The sequence below is a fragment of the Felis catus genome, chromosome A1 (assembly GCF_018350175.1).
Source record: "Felis catus isolate Fca126 chromosome A1, F.catus_Fca126_mat1.0, whole genome shotgun sequence".
Taxonomy (NCBI): Eukaryota; Metazoa; Chordata; class Mammalia; order Carnivora; family Felidae; genus Felis; species Felis catus.
In genome coordinates this window covers 215,054,491-215,075,905 of record NC_058368.1, presented here as the reverse complement: position 1 = coordinate 215,075,905, position 21,415 = coordinate 215,054,491, and the positions used below count along the sequence as shown (strand labels likewise).

Below are 21,415 nucleotides of genomic sequence, written 5' to 3'. Positions count from 1 at the left end.
ATTTGTGATCATTTTTAAGCACAGAGATAAATCTCACGAAGGAGTGATGGCCATTAGACCCCCATTCAGCACATATAACCTACTGCAATTTACCATTAGCAATGCCTCTATTTTCATGTGGATTAACTTATTATTGACACAAGGGATCACAATATAAAGTGGAAGATTACATTAATTGCATTCAAACTTATACAGTTTTCTATGTAGTATACGACCACTATTAACTATCATAGCAGTTCATTTTTGCCAAATATTTTAATTATTCCTTAAGCTCAATAGTTTGTTACTATTTGAATTTTATGACTTATGCAACTGAAATATTTTTAAAACCTTAATTTTTGTCAAAATTCCATTCCCAGTTTAATGTCAGTGTAATGCATTATGACAGAACTTCAAAACAGATAAAATTTCTATTGCAGCCTATATATTTGAGAAAGACTGCAATGTACATTTCCTTGTGACTTTTACAAAGTTTTCAGAACCACTTAACATTTGTTTCAGAAAAATGGCTCCCTCAGTACTCAACTTGCTGCTTTTCATGTGAAAATGATGCCTTATTTTTTTTTCTTTTTCAGCCTCGTTCAAACTGACCATCTCTAAAAGTTATCAACTTTCATACAGTGTTATGAAACAGGACCTATAAAATAAAAATTGTTGTGCATCAGATTATCATAAACTGTTAGAGATTAAAGAAGAAGTTGTATGATCTGGTAGCCTTTTCTTTAACTAAAGTATCCTTACTTTATGCTTGGTTCAATAGCTGGGATTTTTATAGGACTCTCCTGAAATTATCAGTCTTAGATTTATTCTTTTATGTTCAGATATGAAAGATCAATTTAAACTATATTGCCTGATGATTTAGCAAATTTACATATATTTAAACAATTATTAAGAGGGTTGGAAAGGTAGACTTGAGATTTCTGAGAAGAATGTAACAAAAAGGAGTGGAGTCTACCATGTGGAGGTATAATTAAGTTATTATTAGGGACTTATTATTTGTAGTCTCTTGATCCTTTATAATTAAATTATAGAGTTTTTTTTATAAACTCTATAGTTTATTATAAAGCCACCTACTCTGAATTCAAAAGAAGAAAATAAATTATTGCTCATTTATGAACTATTTTTAAGGTGCTAGTATTTGCCCTAGGACCAAATCCTGGCAAAAGACCGTCTTAAATTATTCAGTGGTCTTTAATTTTTGTGCACTTTAGTTTAGATTTTGAAAGGACTTGACTCGTAATGGTATACATCTTAAATTGTTTTTGAGTGGTATAGAAATTGCTATTTATTCTTTATTGACCAAGGTATTGACCTTATAATTAATGTAATATATATTTGAATTTATTTTATGCTATTGCAGATTCTTAACATTCTAATAAGGCCCCCTGGCCTATGCCCTCTGTAATTTCCTAGCCTTAATGCCAGGGGGATTTGTGAATATGATAGGACTGTCATCATAATCTGATGATTATGTTATGGTTTATGGCAGAAGGAATTATGGTCTCTAATCAGTTGACTTTGAGTTGATTGAAAAGGATAGTATGCTGGGTTGGCAAAATCCTTAAAAGGAGTGAGATAGATTGTGACGATAGCCTTGGAGAAGCAAGACGCCATGTTTTGGAGATCACATGGCAGAGAATGGCAGACAGCCGCTAGCAGCTAAGAACAGCCCCTTTTGACAACCAGCAAGGTACCCACAGTTATTTCAGTCCTGTAACTGCAAGGAAATAAATTCTGCCACAACTAGTGAGCTTAGAAGAGATCCCCAAGCCTCAGGTGAGATAGAAGACTGGGCTGACGCTTTGATTTCAGTATGTAATACCCTGAGTAGAGAACTCTGCCACCACAGAGTGCTTAGAATTCCAACTGATAGAACTGTGAGGTAATAAGACCTGCAAAATAAACAGTCATGTGTCGCTCTATGATAGAAAACAAACACAGCCCTCTTATTTGTGCGCACGCTCCCATTATTTAAGTCTTGGTGAAACTGTGAAATATTCAGAAAGGGATGGTATGAGGAGTGCCATGTGGTAAATCGTGCACAATTTTAGCAGCAAGAGCAGCAAGTTCCCACCAAAGGCAGAACATCCTTCCTCTGAGAGAGTCTTGCTAGTCACCATCCGAGCTTTAATAGGTAGGTGCCTTTTAGGACATGAAAGAAATTAAAACAGGCCTTGACTCGATTCTGACTGGATTCTACTTCCTACGAAGATACAGAACTTAGTATCACTCTTTGTTCTCTCCTCAAGGATCAATGCCTGGAAGAATGACAGAAGGAAAATGAGAAACAGAGAAAACGATGTGAAGACCATGAAGTGACAGAAGTCAGTGTTGAACTGGTATGGCTTGAGTGGTGGCTTCACACTGGAGCAGGAGGCATCCAGGCACCACTATGGCAGGATAACATAAGGCAGTAAATTATGGAGTGCTGCTGTCACATGGGCCACCTCCACTGGGCCATGATCATTCACCTCCCACCCCCCTCTGCCGTCTCTGCCATCCCAACCCCACCTCACCATTGCCTTTGAACAAACAGTGCCAACCGCAGTCCACAGCAATGACTGATGCTCTGGTCCATGTGTGTCCTCATCAGTAAAATTAGGACATCACCGAATGTGTGTGATTTAAATTCTGAGAGAAATGGATGGGGCTCAGGTAACTCTAGGCAAATTTGCTTATTGCTATCTTCCAAACTATTATGACTTGGATTAAGATCAAAAGCGTAGTCCTTCCTAAAGCCACTTCTCTACTGGAAGCAATGGGTGAAACCTTGATTTGAGAAGTAAGAGTGAGAAATGACTGAAGGTGATTTTGGTGCTTGAGGCTTTTTCAGCTGAGCACATTCAGCTTCGGTATGAAAGTCAGGGGCAACAGGTATGGCAGTCTGGCCTTTTCCCAGATGCACTGACTGATGGGTAATAATGCATAGCCAATGATACCAAGGGATTATGAACTCATGGGCCCAAATAAGAAGCACAGTTACTTCAAAAAAAAAAATAATAATAATACTGATCATAGCCCCTATCAGAAGCACACAGATTAGAAAAAAAATGCAACCATATACTCTATCATTTGTATTGGTATACTTTGGAGAGTTAAATATTACTATTACTATTAATCATTACACTGGCACAACAGGTAGGGATAAAATTGGTCAGCCACATGTAAATTGACTTATGGTGAGACTACTAACAAATACACTAAAACAGATAAGGGAACTTATGAGCAATATGAAGAAAAAAATGTTGCATTAAAAAAGGAAATAAACAGCAGCATTAAAAATATTTATTCGTTGAAATCCAAAAATAGGATAGATTGTCTTCTGCATATGAAAGGCTTTGTAATCAAACCTCACCTCCCAGCTTTTAGGGCTTATGAAAATTACTTCTAGTATACAACATTTTTCTTCACTTGGAAAAAGAATATAATATCTCAGTCTACTGCCTCTTTGCTAGGTCATGAGATCTAACTAGAATGTAATAAAATTATTTTGTTCTCATTGCATTAACGCTAATGATTACCTCCTACTTACTGCAAATGTAATGATCTTAAATTTATAGCATTGTAGAAGTTTTCTTTTAGAAGAATAAACTTGTTATATTAAAAAAAGAATGAGACAATTTAAAGAAAAGATTAGGTAAACATAGTGTAGGTAGAAAAGAAGCAGTTCCACGTATCAGCCAATTGTATGTTAAATAAACTTTCTAAATGCAAATTAAGGAAAAGGAAAGTGTAAGCCTCAGAAAGATAACTAACCAATAAGAAAGAAAGAAAGAAAGAAAGAAAAAAAGAAAGAAAGAAAGAAAGAAGAGACTGCAGCACTGAAAATATAAATTACTCTGGGAGCATAGCAAGAAACAGAACAGGTTGACAAAGAAAAGACAAATTATACAGGGTCAATATGCTTATACTATGAATTTTGTAATTTATCTTGAATATAACGGATTTTTAAGTGGGAGAGTAATATATTTAAATGCACTTCTTTTATAAAGATTACTTTGCCAAATTATGCCGTAGAAAGTAGAGAGCCAGGATATGTTCCAGATGCCAAGACCAACTGGGATACGCTGGCAGCAGCAGTTCAAGCGAGGTGTGAGTGACTGACCTACAATATAGCAGAGCAAATAGAGACGAGATAAAAGATAAAGATGGCCTCATGGAGGAAGAACTAGATAAGTCCTAAGTGACCCATGGGACAAGAGCCTCCAAGAGAGGATGAAGTCTGACGTGTGTCCCAGCTCTTTGACATAGATGACTGCTTATTTTTAGTTGTATTTAAACTCTTTGGTTTATTCTTATGATAGTAAATAAACATTCTTTTTCTTGACAACAAATTACACGCCAGGTGGTGTGCTAAGCACATTCCCTGAATTATGCCACCTAATTCTCTGAATTGGCGAGTAAATTTGGTGATATCATTCATGGTGTCCATTTTACACAAGACAAAATGGAAACTGAGACGGGCTACACGGCTCAGCTGCAGGTCCCGGGATGGGAACCCAGGCTGTCTTCTCCCGCCACCCGGACTGTTAAACTCTGTCTGCTCCACCCCTAATGATACTGCTTTCAAACCCAAGCATACAGGAAGAGAATGGGGGGTGGGAGAGAGACAAAATGACTTTCGTTTGGTTGCGCCAAGTTTTGGATGTCTGTATGGCATTCATAATGCAGATTTCTAATAGGCAATATTAGAAGAATCAGAGTTCGTTGCTAAGATTTGGGAATTACTAATAAACGGCTGGTTGAAGGAAGCTTTAGGTCCAGGCAGTTTTCAGTGTGTGGCTGGGGAGTGAGTTTCAACAGCCAACTACAGAAGGTTTTTAAGTGTCAAGGATGTAATGGACTTAGGCTTTATAATGAAATGTACACGAATTGGTGCCACAATCCTCTAAGAATATAACATGCCTTCCGATGAAAATCAAGTTACCAAAGACCTTGCTGAAATCCATTTTTCTAGTAGACGATAGTCTAGCAAGATGTCACAAGGCTGGAGGGAAAATATTTTTGCTTGAAGGTGGAGGAATAATGATTAATGATTTGGCATTTTGATCCCCACTGCCTTACCCAGCCCCTTGGTAATTTAGAGGGAAATATTCATTGTTGTTTGTACTATCACTACAGTTTGGGGGCTGTCTTAAGATAAAGGCTAGATGACAAACTACAAAGGCTAGGGGCATCTGGGTGGCTAAGTTGGTTAAGCGTCCGACTTTGGCTCAGGTCATGATCTCGCGGTTTGTGGGTTCAAGCCCCGCATCAGGCTCTGTGCTGACAGTTCAGAGACTGGAGCCTCCTTCAGATTCTGTGTCTCCCTCTCTCTTTGCCCTTCCCCTGCACTCTGTCTCTGTCTCTCTCTCAAAAATAAACACTAAAAAAATTTAAAAGGCTAAAACATCAGTGGGAAAGGACAGACCCCACAGGGGTCTTGTATAAGCTGTGGGACTCACACAAGCATGATTTCCTGGGCTGATCCCAAAGAAAACTTTCTCCACTTCAAAGACTTTTCTGAGGAATGGTTCATAGTGTAAGAATCCTAGTATAGAACTCTTAGCCATTCTATTTAAAACATTTTTAGAATTTTATCATGGTTTATTTTTCAGTGTCTAAATTTAAATTTGGGATAATGCTCATCTCAGCAACTTAATATCTACAGCCAACATACATAAATTAGAACACAAAAGCCCATGCCGCTATTTATTGGATGGGAAAATCTACTAGGTGGGGGAAAAAAATGAGAATAGAGTGATTGTATATTATATATTTGTGTGCAAGAACTTAAGTTGAGCAAAATATGCTATTCCATCAGCAAAACTCATAGCATTTATAGATCAGTAAAACATCTTCGAACATTCTTCAGATATCTGGCTTAGCAAAAATTTGAAAAAGCACTTAGTCATGCATTTTTATGCTGGATGGTAAAGCCTATGAATACCACACAAGGCAAATTTCATCTTCATTTTTTTTATATCATCTATGTCAGCCCCCATCCACACTGAATTTATAGAAAACATTACCATTTCTGAATCATCATATATTTTGAAAGCAAAGAGTAAGGATTCTCAAGGCTGTAAGAGACGCTAAAGGTCAGGAGCCCATCCACACAACTGGGCAAACTTTGTATGTTTAGAATTGTCATGATTACCCACAGTTCTCTAAGGGAAAACTCTAGTCCTGCTATTCGCTGTGTGAGCCATAGCACCAGGTGACATTTAGCCCTACTGCTTTGTCGCAGTCAGCCCTGGGGTAAGGTTATGTTGGAATCATTTCTACAGTATTGAGAAAGTTTCTTGAGTGGGTTATTTCCTAAACTACGTGCCCCTCTCCGTAGTTCATATGTTGAAATCCTAATTCCCAGGATATCAGAATGTGACAGTACATATTTAGGACAGGGTCTTTAAAGGGGTAATTAAGTTAAAATGAGATCATTAGGGTGGGTCCTAACCCAACAGGACTTTTGATGGATGTCCTTATCTGAAGAGAAAATTGGGACACAGACATGAATAGAGGGAAGAATAAGTGAAGACAGAGAAAAGATAAGCCAAGGAGTGAGGCCTCAGAAGAAACCAAACCCGCCATGCCTTGATCTCACACTTCCAGCCTCCAGAATTGTGAGAAAATAAGTTTCTGTTGTTTATGACCATGTCTGTCGTACTTTATTATGGCAGCTTGAACAAACCAGGTAAGAGAGAAACACCCCCTAATATACATACTAGTAAGCTCTTTGCAGATTCAGGTTTCCAGACTCTCTTTCTGCCTTGCCAGTGACAACCCAGTTGTCCTCACATAGAAGATTGATATAAAGAGTTCAAATAGAGGATTAAAGCCTGCTAACGGATCTCTGTGTGTCTTCAAATCCTGACTTTTAGTACTATTTTTGCCCCTCATATTTCAGAAGGAGGGTTTGAAAAACAAGCTTAGCATTCCCTGGGGCAAAAGGGGTGGGAAGAAGAAAGAATTTAAATTACCTGCTAATGAGTAAAACTCCTTGGTGTATAAAGCTAAACTTTAAGTTGCTAATTCAAAGATTTTCTGTTTAATGTATGATTTCAGAATACACTCCAATTTAGTGTTTAGGGCATTAAGAAAACTTAGAAGCACAGCTTGAATGCATTCTAATTATAAAATTAAAAGATGGAATATTGAACTGCTTAGTATGCCACTTACATACTTTCAAACAATAATGAGGGTTTCAAAATAAGTAGCAGTCTTATAAAATTCAAATGGATGATAGTTGTGTGACGGTAAATATGAGCAAATTGTGATTTCCTTATCTCAACAGTAGTACATAGAATGAGACTACACCAAATATTTGTCTCCAAATGTCAACAATATAGTAAATCTCAGCAATCTTTTGAGGGATTACAAAACAGATAGAAAATGACTCAGTAGTAAAAAATAAATAAATAAATAAATAGTACATAATAAATAAATAAATAAATAAATAGTACGTATCGGCAATTTTTTAATAGAGAAAAAATTTCCTGTAAGCAAACACAAACTTAACCTCTCAGTTACTGCATAATGGGGTGAAAGTCCTCCAATACTACCACACAAACTGAGAAACTTGATGATCGTATCTTGATGTAAGAGGGGATGCCCATTTACCGGATGAAGATATGGGGATTAGAAGTGCTCCATGAGCTGTTCCTAACTAGGAATCATTATACTACCGATAAGTAAGTAACAAATAACATCCCCTAAGTGGGAAAAGTCTCTATAAATTTTTTCAGTTGGAAAATCTGTCAGTAAGATGTTCTCTGATGCTTTGGCCTCTCAACTACATCCTTGAATCCAAGTGAAGTAGGCTATTTTTTTAAATTTTTTTTTAACGTGTATTTATTTTTGAGACAGAGAGAGACAGAGCATGAACAGGGGAGGGTCAGAGAGAGGGAGACACAGAATCTGAAACAGGCTCCAGGCTCTGAGCTGTCAGCACAGAGCCCGACGTGGGGCTCGAACTCAAGGACCGCGAAATCATGACCTGAGCCGAAGTCGGCCGCTTAACTGACTGAGTCACCCAGGCACCCCTAAGGAGGCTATTTAAATGAATCATTGATGAGGAAGAAAACATAGTCTAAGACATAGGGAAGGATTGTAAGATATGAGAAATTGTGGATCCCTTTCTGTTGACATCAAGGATTATTAAAAAAAAAGTGTAAAAGTGTTTTCAGTTTTCTTTTGCTCAAAAATCTCTAATTTGGCTGAATAAATTTAGAATTGATAATGAGACATGCCAAAAGAATACTTCAAATAATTGGTTGACATTTAATTTTGATATGACATACTATAAAACTGTTTTATTCTTTTCAACATGTTCTAGTATTTATGACTGTCACAATAGGTTTATTATATTAAGTTAATATCATTGTTTTATTTCAGATACATGTGATTTTCATGTCATCTTTCTCTTTTACAACTTTTAGTTCAAGATGAAATACCATCTTTTATTTATTACTATTATTGTGTGTGTGTGTAAAAGAGAGAGAAGCATGCATGCATGTGCACAAGCTGGGGAGGGACAGAGGGAAAGGGAGAGAGAGAATCTTGAGCAGGCTCAACGCCCAGTGTGGAGCCCCACACAGAACTCGATCTCACGACCCTGAGATCATGACCTGAGCCGAAATCAAGAGTCAGTCACTTAACCAACGGAGCCATCCAGGTGCCCCAAAATATTATCCTTTAAAAAACTGACTTAATAGAGCTAACGGTTTTGTGCCCATGTTTTCACTGAAATGACATATGTCATTACGGATTTTGCTAAACTTTTCTCTTTCTTCCCAGGCCAAGGTTTTTTTAAACATCTCCTAAGAAGGCGTTGGTTCACACCAAGCAAGGAGAGTAGAAGATGGTCCTTGTTAAGATGAAAAATGCAACACGAATTCTGTCATCAACAAAATAAAATCAGCGTTAACCATGAAAGCAGAGTTTACATGAATAATCCAAATGCTTGATTTATCTGTGTAGATTACTACAAATTTGGTTGGACAGTTTGTCTTCCCTGCCCTCGCTCCTCAAACCCCCAGTAACAGACCTGAAAGACCTGAAACCGTTTCTTCTTCTGACTATTCAAAGACAAAAAAAATCAGTTAAACCTTATTGATAAGGAGATTGAGTTAGAGTTGAGAGGAAAAGGGGGTACCTGAAAGACAGGAGAAATGTAAACAATTTCAGAAGACTATTCTGAATTAAAGAAAGAATGAAGGTTGCTCACAGATAGAGGGAACTTCTTGATGTCACAGATAGATAACTCAATGTAGACTGATAGGGGTTGATAGGTACACTGAGGGAAAACATGAAAAACATACAAACAGACAAACAAAAATTCTGCACCCATCCTCTGGACCCCATGTACATACCTGATCATATTAAGTTGTGCTTTTCTCTTATGGAAAGAAACTGTACCTTGCCATATCAATTAGGCCATGAAAAATTACACACTGAAGAAGGACAAAAATAAAAAGAACTTGATATCAGAGTTGGGAAATAAGAAACCACTGTTACAAGAAGTAAAGACGGAGAATGATTTCTGGAATATGTAAATGCATGTTGGACCAGGTTGATGGTAATGCACATCAGGGCCAAGGAATCCACAGTGGCATACAAAGATGACAGATCATAAGAAAGTGCTTGTTCATCAGAATCCACAAACAATTCCACAGTCCGAAGCAGCAGCACTGCAGGCAAGAGAAATGCACAAATGTCAGAGCCATCTACCCTTCTGCCCTACAACTATCTGAGCAGAGCAGACCTGGGTCCAGAGCAGTAAAGTAGTAGAAACAGCACAGCAACAGAAGAGGCAGTAAACTCTCACATCTAGAAGACGCAGCCATCAGGGGTTACTTCCTAGAACCAGAACTGAATTTAAAATAAATACAGGAGGAAACAATATTTCCATTTGGACTAAAGATTAATACTTATTAATTTTGCTCAAAATTAACTTTAAAATGTGAAGTTAGTTTTAAAATATGAACAACCAGTCATCACCAAACATCTGGAGGAAAAAAGCAGCATTTAAGAGGGGCATCAACACAGAAGCTTTCTCTCCAATAGCTTTAAAATTAGTATAGTCAATATTGAAAGAAATACTGGAGGGGCGCCTGGGTGGCGCAGTCGGTTAAGCGTCCGACTTCAGCCAGGTCACCATCTCGCGGTCCGTGAGTTCGAGCCCCGCGTCGGGCTCTGGGCTGATGGCTCAGAGCCTGGAGCCTGTTTCCGATTCTGTGTCTCCCTCTCTCTCTGCCTCTGCCCCGTTCACGCTCTCTCTCTGTCCCAAAAATAAATAAACGTTGAAAAAAAAAAAAAAGAAAGAAAGAAATACTGGAGATTTAGCACATTAATTTCATCCTTTAGAAAGCATAGGTTGCCAAGAACATACAAATGTTCTAGGGCAAGGGTAATTGCCAAAGCACTTACATTCAATAAAACATTAGTTGAAGATCAGAATTGAAATGGCTGGGGATAAAATTAGAGAATTAGAAATCTTTAATGCAAAAATTGATGTAAATAATCTCATCTATGATTTTCTTTTCCCATTTATTAGTGATTTGAGAAATACACGACAAATTTATTTACCAACTACTAAGTGCCGGTCATGATTCTAGACGTTTTATGTATGTTTTTATCACATATTGTAAGATTATATCACCATTTTACAGATGAAAATCGAGAGGCTTAGCAAGACCAATAATTATGTTCAAGTCATTCAGATATGAGCTATCATCCTGCCTCTCTAAATCTTAAAATATTTAGGTATTTTGATATTTTAAGCTGGATCAGGTATATATTCTGGGGTCCTGCATGCAAATAAATATTAGAGGTCCAAGCAAGCATACCGTATTGTATTAAAGTACATTTTAGTATGAGGTAGTAATACATTTTCAAGGAAGAGAATCCAAGTCTCTGAAACACATAAATGTTTCGGATGTAAATGTAACATGCATTTCAGAATGAATTCTGACTTTTGGTTTAATAGCACCTTGATATCTACGATAGCTGTATTTGACAAAACTGGGAATCATAATGAATCATACAAATAAGACAGCATCTATTCTCTTGCTAATGATTATATAATTCCTATTGCTGTCAGTAGTAATTTTGAAGTCATACATTTTCAATGAAAAATCTTTGTGTTACAAGTTTTTGTGAAGTACTTGACATGATTTCAGGTTTGACAATAGTAATCTTACTATTTTTTACTTTAAGTTACATCTTTTTGTTAGTTTCATGGCCAGAAGTTAAACTAGAGTGGCAGAATGACTGTATTTTATATATTAAAATGTTCTTAACAATATCATTTTTCTTCCAGTGTTATCTTAACTTTTCATTGACTTTTTTTCATTATCCTTCTATTGAACAACTCAAACTTTTGAATCTAACTCAAAAGTTAGTTTTAGAGTAGTCTTTTTTTTAGACGAAAAAAGAGAATTAAAAAGTTAGATTATAAAGATCCAATATATTCCAACTACTAATGAATATATTTAATTTTTTTCATAAATATTCAATAATTTTAATTCATCCAACAAATAGTGAAGGTCCAAGCAGGAAAAGAATGTGTGTGTGTGTGTGTGTGTGTGTGTGTGTGTGAGTGTGTAGTTTCCCTGTTGTTTCCTTTTCTATCAAAATTGATTTTTAATAAAGACTACATTATTCAAGGGCACCTGGGTGGCTCAGTTGGTTAAGCATCTGACTCTTGGGTTAGGCTCAGGTCCTGATCTCAAGGTTTGTGAGTTCAAGCCCTGCCTCTGGCTCCACACTGACAGTGTAGAGTCTACTTTGGGTTCTCTCTCTCCTCTCTCTGCCCCTCCCCTGGTTTTGCTCTCCCTCTCTCAAAATAAATAAACAAACTTAAAACAAAAAAGAGTACATTGCAGAAAAGCTTTTAGGAATTAGGGGACAAAACATCCATTCCAAGACATGGAGAGGCTCTGGATTTTTGTCAGAAAAGTTGTTGACTAAATCACAGGGCCTGTATTACACCTCATTTCTCTGCTAATGATACTACATCATTTCCCCCACTTAAAAATATGGAGAGTATACATTTAGAGAGGACTGGAGACTTTGAAGAGGGATAAAAATGAAATCAATATACTTTGCAAGAACTATACAAGGTAGAATGTTGGGCATTATATACATTTTTAATCATACAATATAATCCTGAAAGGTAGGCATGTGGAACTTTTATTTTACAGATGACAAACAAAAACTGCAGTGAGCATCTAAGAGAACCAGCTGGATTCGTATCAGGGCTCAAAGGCTCCAAAACTCTTGCCCAACCCAACTCATTCAAAAGCACTTGATTTTTTGTGCAGTAGCTGAATACTATGGCAGAAATTTTCTTTTGGGAAAAAAGCAAGAAAATAAACTAAACTGTTTTGATTGCAGGTACTAGACCATTCCTGCTTTTTGCAGACTGAATAAGTGAATCTCTCCTGTAAGATCAGAATCTGTCAGTCAGCTCTGCTTGAGCACAAGCTTAACGGGCCATAAATGCCAGAGCAGGATAAAGAGAGTAAGCGGGAGAACTGCTATTGACAGTCTTAACAAGCTCTGATAATTGATTTATGTAGAAAATCCAATTAGATCTGGCTGACCAGAACTCCAGTGACACCAGGCTAAAGTCCAATTGTGAGTAGCGATTGTTGTTAGGATACCCGTTGGCCAACTGATCAAATATTTAAACCCCCTTTAGTTAGTTCCCATAATAAGGATGCTACCGTTAATTCTCCACACATTAAAATCCAAGCCCATGGAGCAAGGCGTAATAAAGACTTGCCTGGCAAAAATAATCACGCAATTTTGCATACATGTATAAATAACAGAGTATGTTATTTTTTTCTTAATCAAATGTTTCCAAACAAATTTAAGTCTTGCACCCATTTCCTATGGGAAAGGACTAAAAATCATCAAAGAGCATTTTCCCATGGTGTTCATTTCCTGTTCTGTCACTAGGGTTGTCTCTTCATCGATTATTTAAAAAATTATTCAGCACAGTGGTTAAAGAATAGTTGTCCTCACTAACTTTGAATTGAACCTATTTAAGTGAAATTACCTTTTTTGTTGTTTGGTTTCTTTTTTGTTTCTTTTGGATATAGCAGTTTTACATACACTCCTAGTAACATTATATGTCATAAATTCCCAAGTTAATATACACTAAATGAACATAGGAACCAAGGAACCATAGACTTAGTTTGATTCTGTTCTTTGACCTGCTACCGTCACTGGTAGCTGAGTCCTTGCATCATGAAGAATGTCATTTTGCTCCATCTTCCATACAGGCTCAGAATAATGTTCATCTTAGTTAGGCTTATATACTACAAACTAAAATTCAGTAATATTCATGTAGTGAATGTCTAGTGAGCTTGGTCAACCACAAATCTAACATTAATCGAATTTGGATGAGTTCCCGTATGTGCTCTTCTGCTATTATGTTCTTAATAGCGGAAGTAGTGAAACCACCAGAAAGTAAGTTTGGCAGCTAGTATCAAATAGCACCTCAATGTCTTGTCCTCAGGTCAGTTCACATTCTAGTCTGCCGCACTTGATCCTGTATCCTTTACTTTGGTCTGATTTATATTTTCTTTAAATGGTTAAAAGAACAACTGAGCACAATTAGTTATGTTCTCGTCAGGGAACCACTGTATTTTATAGCTTAAAATCACTTTTTTTAAAGATTTGTTTTTCTTATTTAGATTTAAACTTGGCTATTCATTTGCTCACAGTAACCAGTATAGTGCTTGGCCCAAGGTTTATTGTTTAAATTAATGAACAAGATGCCTAAGAAAAATATGCCATATGTAGATGTTTCCCTATTTATTTCATCCTCAAAGGGTGTAAAGGACATTGAGAATAGAGCACATGGCCTTTGAAACTTTTCTCCCATAGCAGCACATAGGAATTTACATGGAATAAACTCTCAATTATTTGTTGAAGGAATAAAGAGCTGAATAATTAAATTAATAAAAGATATCCGTGGTCTACAAAAGATCACACATATTTCAGACAATTACATAGTGTGAAAAAATTACTTGGATGAGGATAATGCCATATCCAACTGTCATCTACAACTTAGTTTGAGAATTTTCTTCTCTCATTTACAAAACAGGTTTCAAACACAGTGAAATATTCTAATGGTCCTCTTAAAATGTTTTGAAGTCTAAGACATGTGGATCCATTCAAAAAATCACCATAAAGGATTTGAAGTTGTCCAGGAAAAGTATTTGTACAACAATAAAATATAAAATAGTGGAGGTGTGCACATAAGCATGTGAGACCACTTTAGAAGAAGAAACTTCATGAACCCAGTGAACCTTTTTATCAAATCAATTCTGTGAAACTTTTTGCTTGTTGAAGCAAAGGGGACTGACTCCATGTGTTATTAAGAATTTCACAGAGACTAATGGAAAAAAGCACTGCTCTCTTCATGACCAGATGAGGCTTGGCCCCTTCTTGAGAAAAGCTTACTTAATTCATTCTAATGGATGAGAAGTAACAGTAAAGCAATCGACTCTACACTGTTGGCTACTCAAAAAAGGGAGCTGGAGGAAGTGTTCTCTCCCAAAGGCACTTTGTGAATCATGATCTCTTTCCAGACTAGTGTGAATAACTGCAAATGGTGGGTTATTCTCCTGTGGACTGTGAATAATAACCTTTGAGTGGCTTTCAAATTCCCAGGGAAATAGTCACTGGATCTTCAGCATACATCAAAACCCAGAGAGAGCTAAAAAGTAATAAAATAAAATAAATTAAATAAAATAAAGTAAAATAAAACATACACCAGAATGTACAAAAATCAGGAGAAAATGCATTGCTAAGAAAAGAGAGTGAAAAGAATAAAGAATAACAATACACACCAAATATTTCATTAAACTTTCCCCCAATATCCCTTCATGCCAATGTTGTTGCTAATTAGTATAAATTTTTTTTTAGTTTTTTTTTACACTTATTTATTTTTGAGAGACAGGATGGAGGAAGAGTAGAGTGAGGGAGACAGAGGATCTGAATCAGGCTCTGCATTGACAGCAGAGAGCCTGACATGAGACTTGAACCCACAAACCGCGAGATCATGACCTGAGCTGAAGTCAGACGCTCAACCGACTGAGCCACCCAGGAGCCCACTAATTAGTACACTTTATGGCATAGATCATGCTTGAACATTGTTCAGGGTCACAGTATATGAGATATAGTAGAGAGCCTTTCTATAAAATTAGTCACAAAACTTCCAAAAATTTTAAAATAACTGATTTGACATGCTTGATCTCACCAAATAAATCATGCCAATTTGATATTAGATATAACTGGAAAGGAAGAGCTCTAGTTAAGGAAACATTTTGTAAAGGTTTTTGTTTTGTTTGTACTTACCTGGCATGCCACCTCTAGACACAAACATTTTGTCTGCATTATAATCCCTGAATTAGCTATAAAGCTGACTATATTCTTTTATTTGGACTTTTTTGAGACAAACAACTGACTAAATAGAACAATAAATAAAATACCATTTATATATATGTATGGATATATATATATATATAATTTATTAATTTATTACACTGGTAAATTAACCTCATAATATGCAGCCTTGGGAACCCACACAGAACGTGTTGTACATCTTCAGTGACTAACAGTAATGCAATTGTCAAGGTTGTGGAATAGAGGTTTGTATAAGTGAGAAAGTCGTGATGCAGTATTTCGCACAGTCATGTTGTAACACACTGTCTTTTCATTCATTAAAGCTGGTTTTGTCACAGAGTGAAACTGTGAACCAAACATTTGAATTCAGTGTAGCCATGTTAATAAAATTCATAAAGCTTATACAAAATGAGGCAATAAAATCAACTGAAAGCCCAGAAACTTTTGGGTCACATGCAGCAGCTTAAAGAGTCTTCCCTCCTTCCCAGCTGGGGAATTCCAAGGTATCCTTCTGTCAATCTGCTCACATCCCAGCTGGACAGCTTGAGACATGAGCTGATGACTACATGAAGTGGCCTTTCTCTAGAGGAGGGCTAGACAGCTGGCAGAGTAGGGCATGGTGCCTTTGACATGAAACTCAACAAGACCGCACCTCTCTTCAAATTCCACCCATGTATGCACTTTGAACCAACTATTATAGTAAGATCAACTAGAGTACTTCGTAGCAGCCAGGATAAGACGATAATAAAAAATAAAGTAAATAAAGTGCCCTTATATTAGTAAATCACAATTCCTACTTAGGATTGATTTAAATACTTAGGGAAAAAAGAGGTGAGAGTAATCTGCTTTCGTCTGTTTAAGATTCCTTCCTTCCTTCCTTCCTTCCTTCCTTCCTTCCTTCCTTCCTTCCTTCTTTCCTTCCTCTCTCCCTCCCTCCCTTCTTCCCTCCCTCCCTCTTTCCCTCCCTTAAGCAATTGCTTAACTTTTCTGTGATTCTGTGATCAAATAATAATTTCTTTGAACAAAAGCATTCCATTCTTTGTGCAATCATTCACACTTTCATTTTAAATGCAGAAATTACTCTAATGTTGCTAGAGTGAAACTTCTTCCAATTCGCTCAGGAATGAAAATCTCTTTTGCTACCTTGTGATTCTGAGGCCGATCCTTGCTGCCTGTGCTTTTTGCCTTGATGCAAAAATGGGAGCCAGATTTCAAATTACTTTCATTTCAGGGGAATAATATAATTTTCGAGTAGGAAATTAGCTGAAACCAAACCTACATATGAACGTAAATATGGTTATTACTTTTTCACATTATGAATATAATTCCTGGTTGCCATTGTTTGGTGTTTTACAATTTCTGTAGGATAGTGATTCGTAGACTTTGGGGATTTTGTACATTTAGAAAAATGAGGAGCCAGAGAGTCACATGAAGTTGCATTTTTTCCGGGTTTATACATTAAAAGCAAAAACAAAAGTGATTTGTTACCAATATGTCATAAAATAAATATCAAAGAAAATTAGAAGTAGCAATTTCAATATTAGTCACAATTTTTCAAATCATAATGATATAATTTTTTAAAACACTTTCTATGTATCATCACCCTTGTTTCTCTGGCTTTGGTGGAAACTTCATCGTGGACTGGCACTTCTCCTAAGACAGGAATTTGGGAAGCACAGTCCCGGCTCTCATATAGTCAGTCTATAGATATTGAATACTTTGTACACTGAAGCCTTAAACATATACATGCATTTCTGGGCATCATTTATCGAATTTGATTATTTCATAGGAGCTGTTTCTATATTCTGTGTCATAATTATAACTTTTGAAAGATTAAGCAAGCGCTGCTTAATAGTTTTTACTTTTTCTGTTGCTTAACCTATGACTCTATCCTCTCATTTTTGGGAAATGTGACTTTGCATGATATTATGTTTAAGAAGATTAATATAGATTTAACAAAATTACTCAGAGTTACTGCTTTTAATGATTCATTAGGTAAGTAAATCCAAGGAAGAAATAACTGGAGATTTGTAATTTATAGCAAGACCTAAAGCTAAAAGTGTTTATTTAGTGAAACTGCTTAATTAGGAGGACACATTGAGGAGATATGTCCAAACCTTAACCCCTTTTACACCCTATGGACAACCACTTCTATTGTTTTCTTACTGATACTTTCAGTGGTCTTTTGCAGATAAGAGCAAATTTATGTTACAGATTTTATACATTAACATTTGTTACGCACAACTAGAAACTGTAGATCTTCTTACTTGCCTAGTTTTTTTTTTCACTTAATAAAAATATCTTAAAGATATTTCTATATCGGTACATAGACAATAAGTCCATTCTGTCTCTTTTCAACAGGTAATTAAGTATATCAAGCCTACAGAGGTATAGCTTTTCGTAGCTAACACTAATGAAGACATCAATTTGATGTTATTGTTTGACAACACATATAGGATACCTTTGTTTAATAGCTAAGTGTTTACAAATTATTTCACTTATTTATTAGCCTAAGAGGGATGTTTTAAAAATACTATGGTAGGAAGAGTTCCAATTCACTTTTGTTCAAGGTGAAAAACAGTTACTCACTATATAGTTACTTGGTATTTCCTGTAAACCCCTATTAAATGTATGCTGAAAGCAGTGACTCAAGCACTCTGTAGATCTTGCCAGTAATAATGAATGGGCACAGACATGTTATATTGAAAGAAATGGAAATAACTAAGACAAACTAATAGGTTCACATGCTCTAAAATCCTAAGTGTCATTTTGTTTAGACTAATGATTTCACATTTACTCGGAACATATGCCTTATTTACAAAGCCATTCCACATTTATAGTGATGTTTCACATAAGCAGTCCAGAAAAGACAAAAAAAAAAAAAAAAAAAAAAAAAAGGAGACTCCTAGTTGAAAAGATTAGAGCTTATTATTTAGGAGTTTAGGCTCTGTGTCTGATGTGGCTTAGCTGTATTCCGGGAAGTCACATACAAGCTGCAGAACATGGGGGAAAAGTACATTCCTTCTAAGCTCCAGTTTCTGATTTGTGAAATGGGGAAATTATTTCATCATGTTTCCATTCTTAAATGAGAAAGATGTGTTTATCAAAGACCCTGGAAAATAGTATACATACAAAATAAGCTCATGATGATGATGATGATGATGATGAAGAACAGCTTCAATGAGAGCGAAAATATTGAGAGGAATATAATTAAAACTGTAATTAAATTATGTATGGGATTTAACTCTCACTTTGAAATAGGCATTTTTAAAAATTGAACTTAAATGTATGTTCAATTCAGATAAAAAAGTGAATTTCTGTCATACATTTTTAATCTGAGATATATATTTTATTGAAGATTTAAGTGGTGATGTTTCTCAGCATAACAAAGTTCGTTTGTAAAACATTCATTTTGTTAATACGTTTGCTGCTAACTTATAGGGGTGCCAAGTTTTTATAAAGATATAAAGGAATTTTAAAATAATAAGATATATATATAAGTAAATAATTCATAAAAATCATACATATTAGAAATATGTGTGTGTGTGTTCAATCCTGAGATTGAAGACACTATGTAACAGAGAAGTTTGAATATACCAATGTGAGTTTTTTTAGATGCCTTGGGAGAGTAAAGCATTTATTTTAGATCTCTGTTATACTATGTAGTTTGCTATGGCTTTATGCTTGTAATCCTTAATGTGTTTTGTAGTTTCTTAAATGTATACCCAAGAGCATACGACAAAGTGTTTAGAGATGTATTGTATTTTTTATTCATAATTTTGCACCCATGGATTCAGGTATCAATCATACATATCCAAGAAAAGTATTTGTTTACTTCTATTGTCTTGTATTTTGTAAAAGCAAATTAATTATCATAATAATATTGCTGCTGTCTCTTACTCTGTCCCTCCTTCATTTGATCTTTCTCATTATATAACCTCTGAATCTCACTTCAAACTCTTTTCTAAACTCCCTAGGTATAATTCTACCATTTATTATAATTACAACATCCAGTTAATTTATCTTCATTCTAACTCATGATCTTGCTTTAATTAAATTCCACTGTTGTATCCATTTTCCTAAGACTTGCTTGGTATGATTTGGATTGCCATTTTTAAAATAATTATGATCATTCATACAGTTATTTTCTTGTATGAAAGTGGTGGCATTTGCCAATTATTGATATAGGACTAATCTGTTTTATTAGGCTAGAGGGCACCTTTCAGAAATGGCCTAAGTGGAAAGGATAAAGAATGAGTGCAAAGGAAGCAATAGGATGGTAACATTGGAAATTTATGGCGGGAGTATTTTATTATGTGTCATACAGCTAGTAGCACTGAAAATTCAAATATATACTCTCTATTGAAATTTTTGTACAGTGCCTTTAAGATGGGTTTACTCTTCGTTAAATTTTGATAGGTATCTGTTGAATCCTACGTTTATCAGACTTGACTCCCTGAATTATGAGAATGAAGCATCTTATCCATAGTATTTTCCCCTAGAACTAAGTGATTTTATTGGATCTAATCTGAATAATATTTGAATCAAGAGAATTCCATATCAATTAAATTTCTACACTGGGTTCACATCTCAGTGGAGATAGAGTTAGCCCAGTATATGCTATTTCCTTCATTGATTAGAACTAAAAACCCTACACTAAATATATAGTGAAGCTACCGGAGGACTCTGAAAAGTGAATAATAGCAGGCAAAATGGGGTGTAATGGCAAATCTCGACAAAGATAAGTACCACAATAAGTATTCTGTTTTTCTCTCCTATATAGTTCTCAGCTTTGACTTGAAGGTAGCTGAATCCCAGAATCCCATTCGCAGGCTCAGGCAGTAAAACTCTGAGAGAAACAATCTCTTTCTAACCAGAAGTAAGGGGGCGGGGCAGGCAAAGGCTTCTGTGAGGTACTGAGGGTAGGGTAGGAAGGAATTCCTTGTTTTCCTCATATCTCAGCCCCAGCACAGATAAGAAATCCCTAGTGTTAAAAGAAAAGAATCCCTAGTGTTAAAAGAATTCCTAGTGTTAAAAATCTTACTGTTGTTGCCTCAGGGATGATGGCAGTACAGCCATGCTGACTCCTAATCCTGTCTGGCAAGAAAAACTAGAAAAAAAGGATCCTATGGTCTGAAGCACTTGGGGGAAATCCCTGTTGTTTCTATTTTTCTCTTGCTCTTTCTCTCCGAAAGGGAAATCGGTTACATGAATGTACACAATAGTGCAAGGGGCTAAAACCTTGAGTTATATCAATTTTTCATCCAAAGGCACCAGGAAAAGAGGCCTCTGTGATCTGGAGAGTCTGGAGAGAAAGGAGCAAGGAACCGGAAAATGGGATATGCTAAATCTGCACCTGAGCTGACCCAAGTCCCAAGCTTACCCCTGAGCTGCATGTGAACTTAACAGGTCACTAATAACATGTTGGCTGTTTTGAACTGGACTGCCATATAAACTACCACTTGAGTCTGCTCAAAAGATCAATATCCTTGGCCATAAAACAAACTTTATTAAAAGAATGCATACAAAGTACACCTGACAACAACAGGATTAAACTAGAAATTAGGTTTTCAAAGATATCTAGAAAACCAAAACATTTAGAGATTAATCAGTGTACCTCTAAATAATCTATGGATAAAAGATTAATCCTCAAGAAATATTAGAAAATATGTTTGACTAAAATAACGTGAAAATACGACACAAGAAGCTCTTGAATAACATGGGGATTAAAGGTACTGAGCCCCTGTGCAGTACAAAATCCACTTATCACTTTTGACTTTCCAAAAATTTAGTACTCATAGCTTACTGTTGACTGGAAGCCATACCAATAACATTAACAAGCAAGTAACACATAATTTCTGTATATGTATTATATACTGTGTTCTTAGAATAAAGTGAGCTAGAGAAAAGAAAATGTTAGCAAGAAAATCATAGGGAAGAGAAAATACATTACTGTACTGTATTTATTGAAGAAAACCAGTGTATAAGTGGACCACACAGTTCAAACCTGTGT

General features: G+C 35.9%; 1 long non-coding RNA gene across 1 annotated transcript; it reads left to right on the top strand.

Moving 5' to 3' along the window:
* Positions 1-1,889: 1,889 nt before the first annotated feature.
* LOC109493089 lies at positions 1,890-9,050 on the top strand. The gene is made up of 3 exons (XR_002147119.3): positions 1,890-2,134; positions 2,250-2,339; positions 8,779-9,050. It is a non-coding gene; the product is annotated as an uncharacterized LOC109493089 (long non-coding RNA).
* Positions 9,051-21,415: the final 12,365 nt, after the last annotated feature.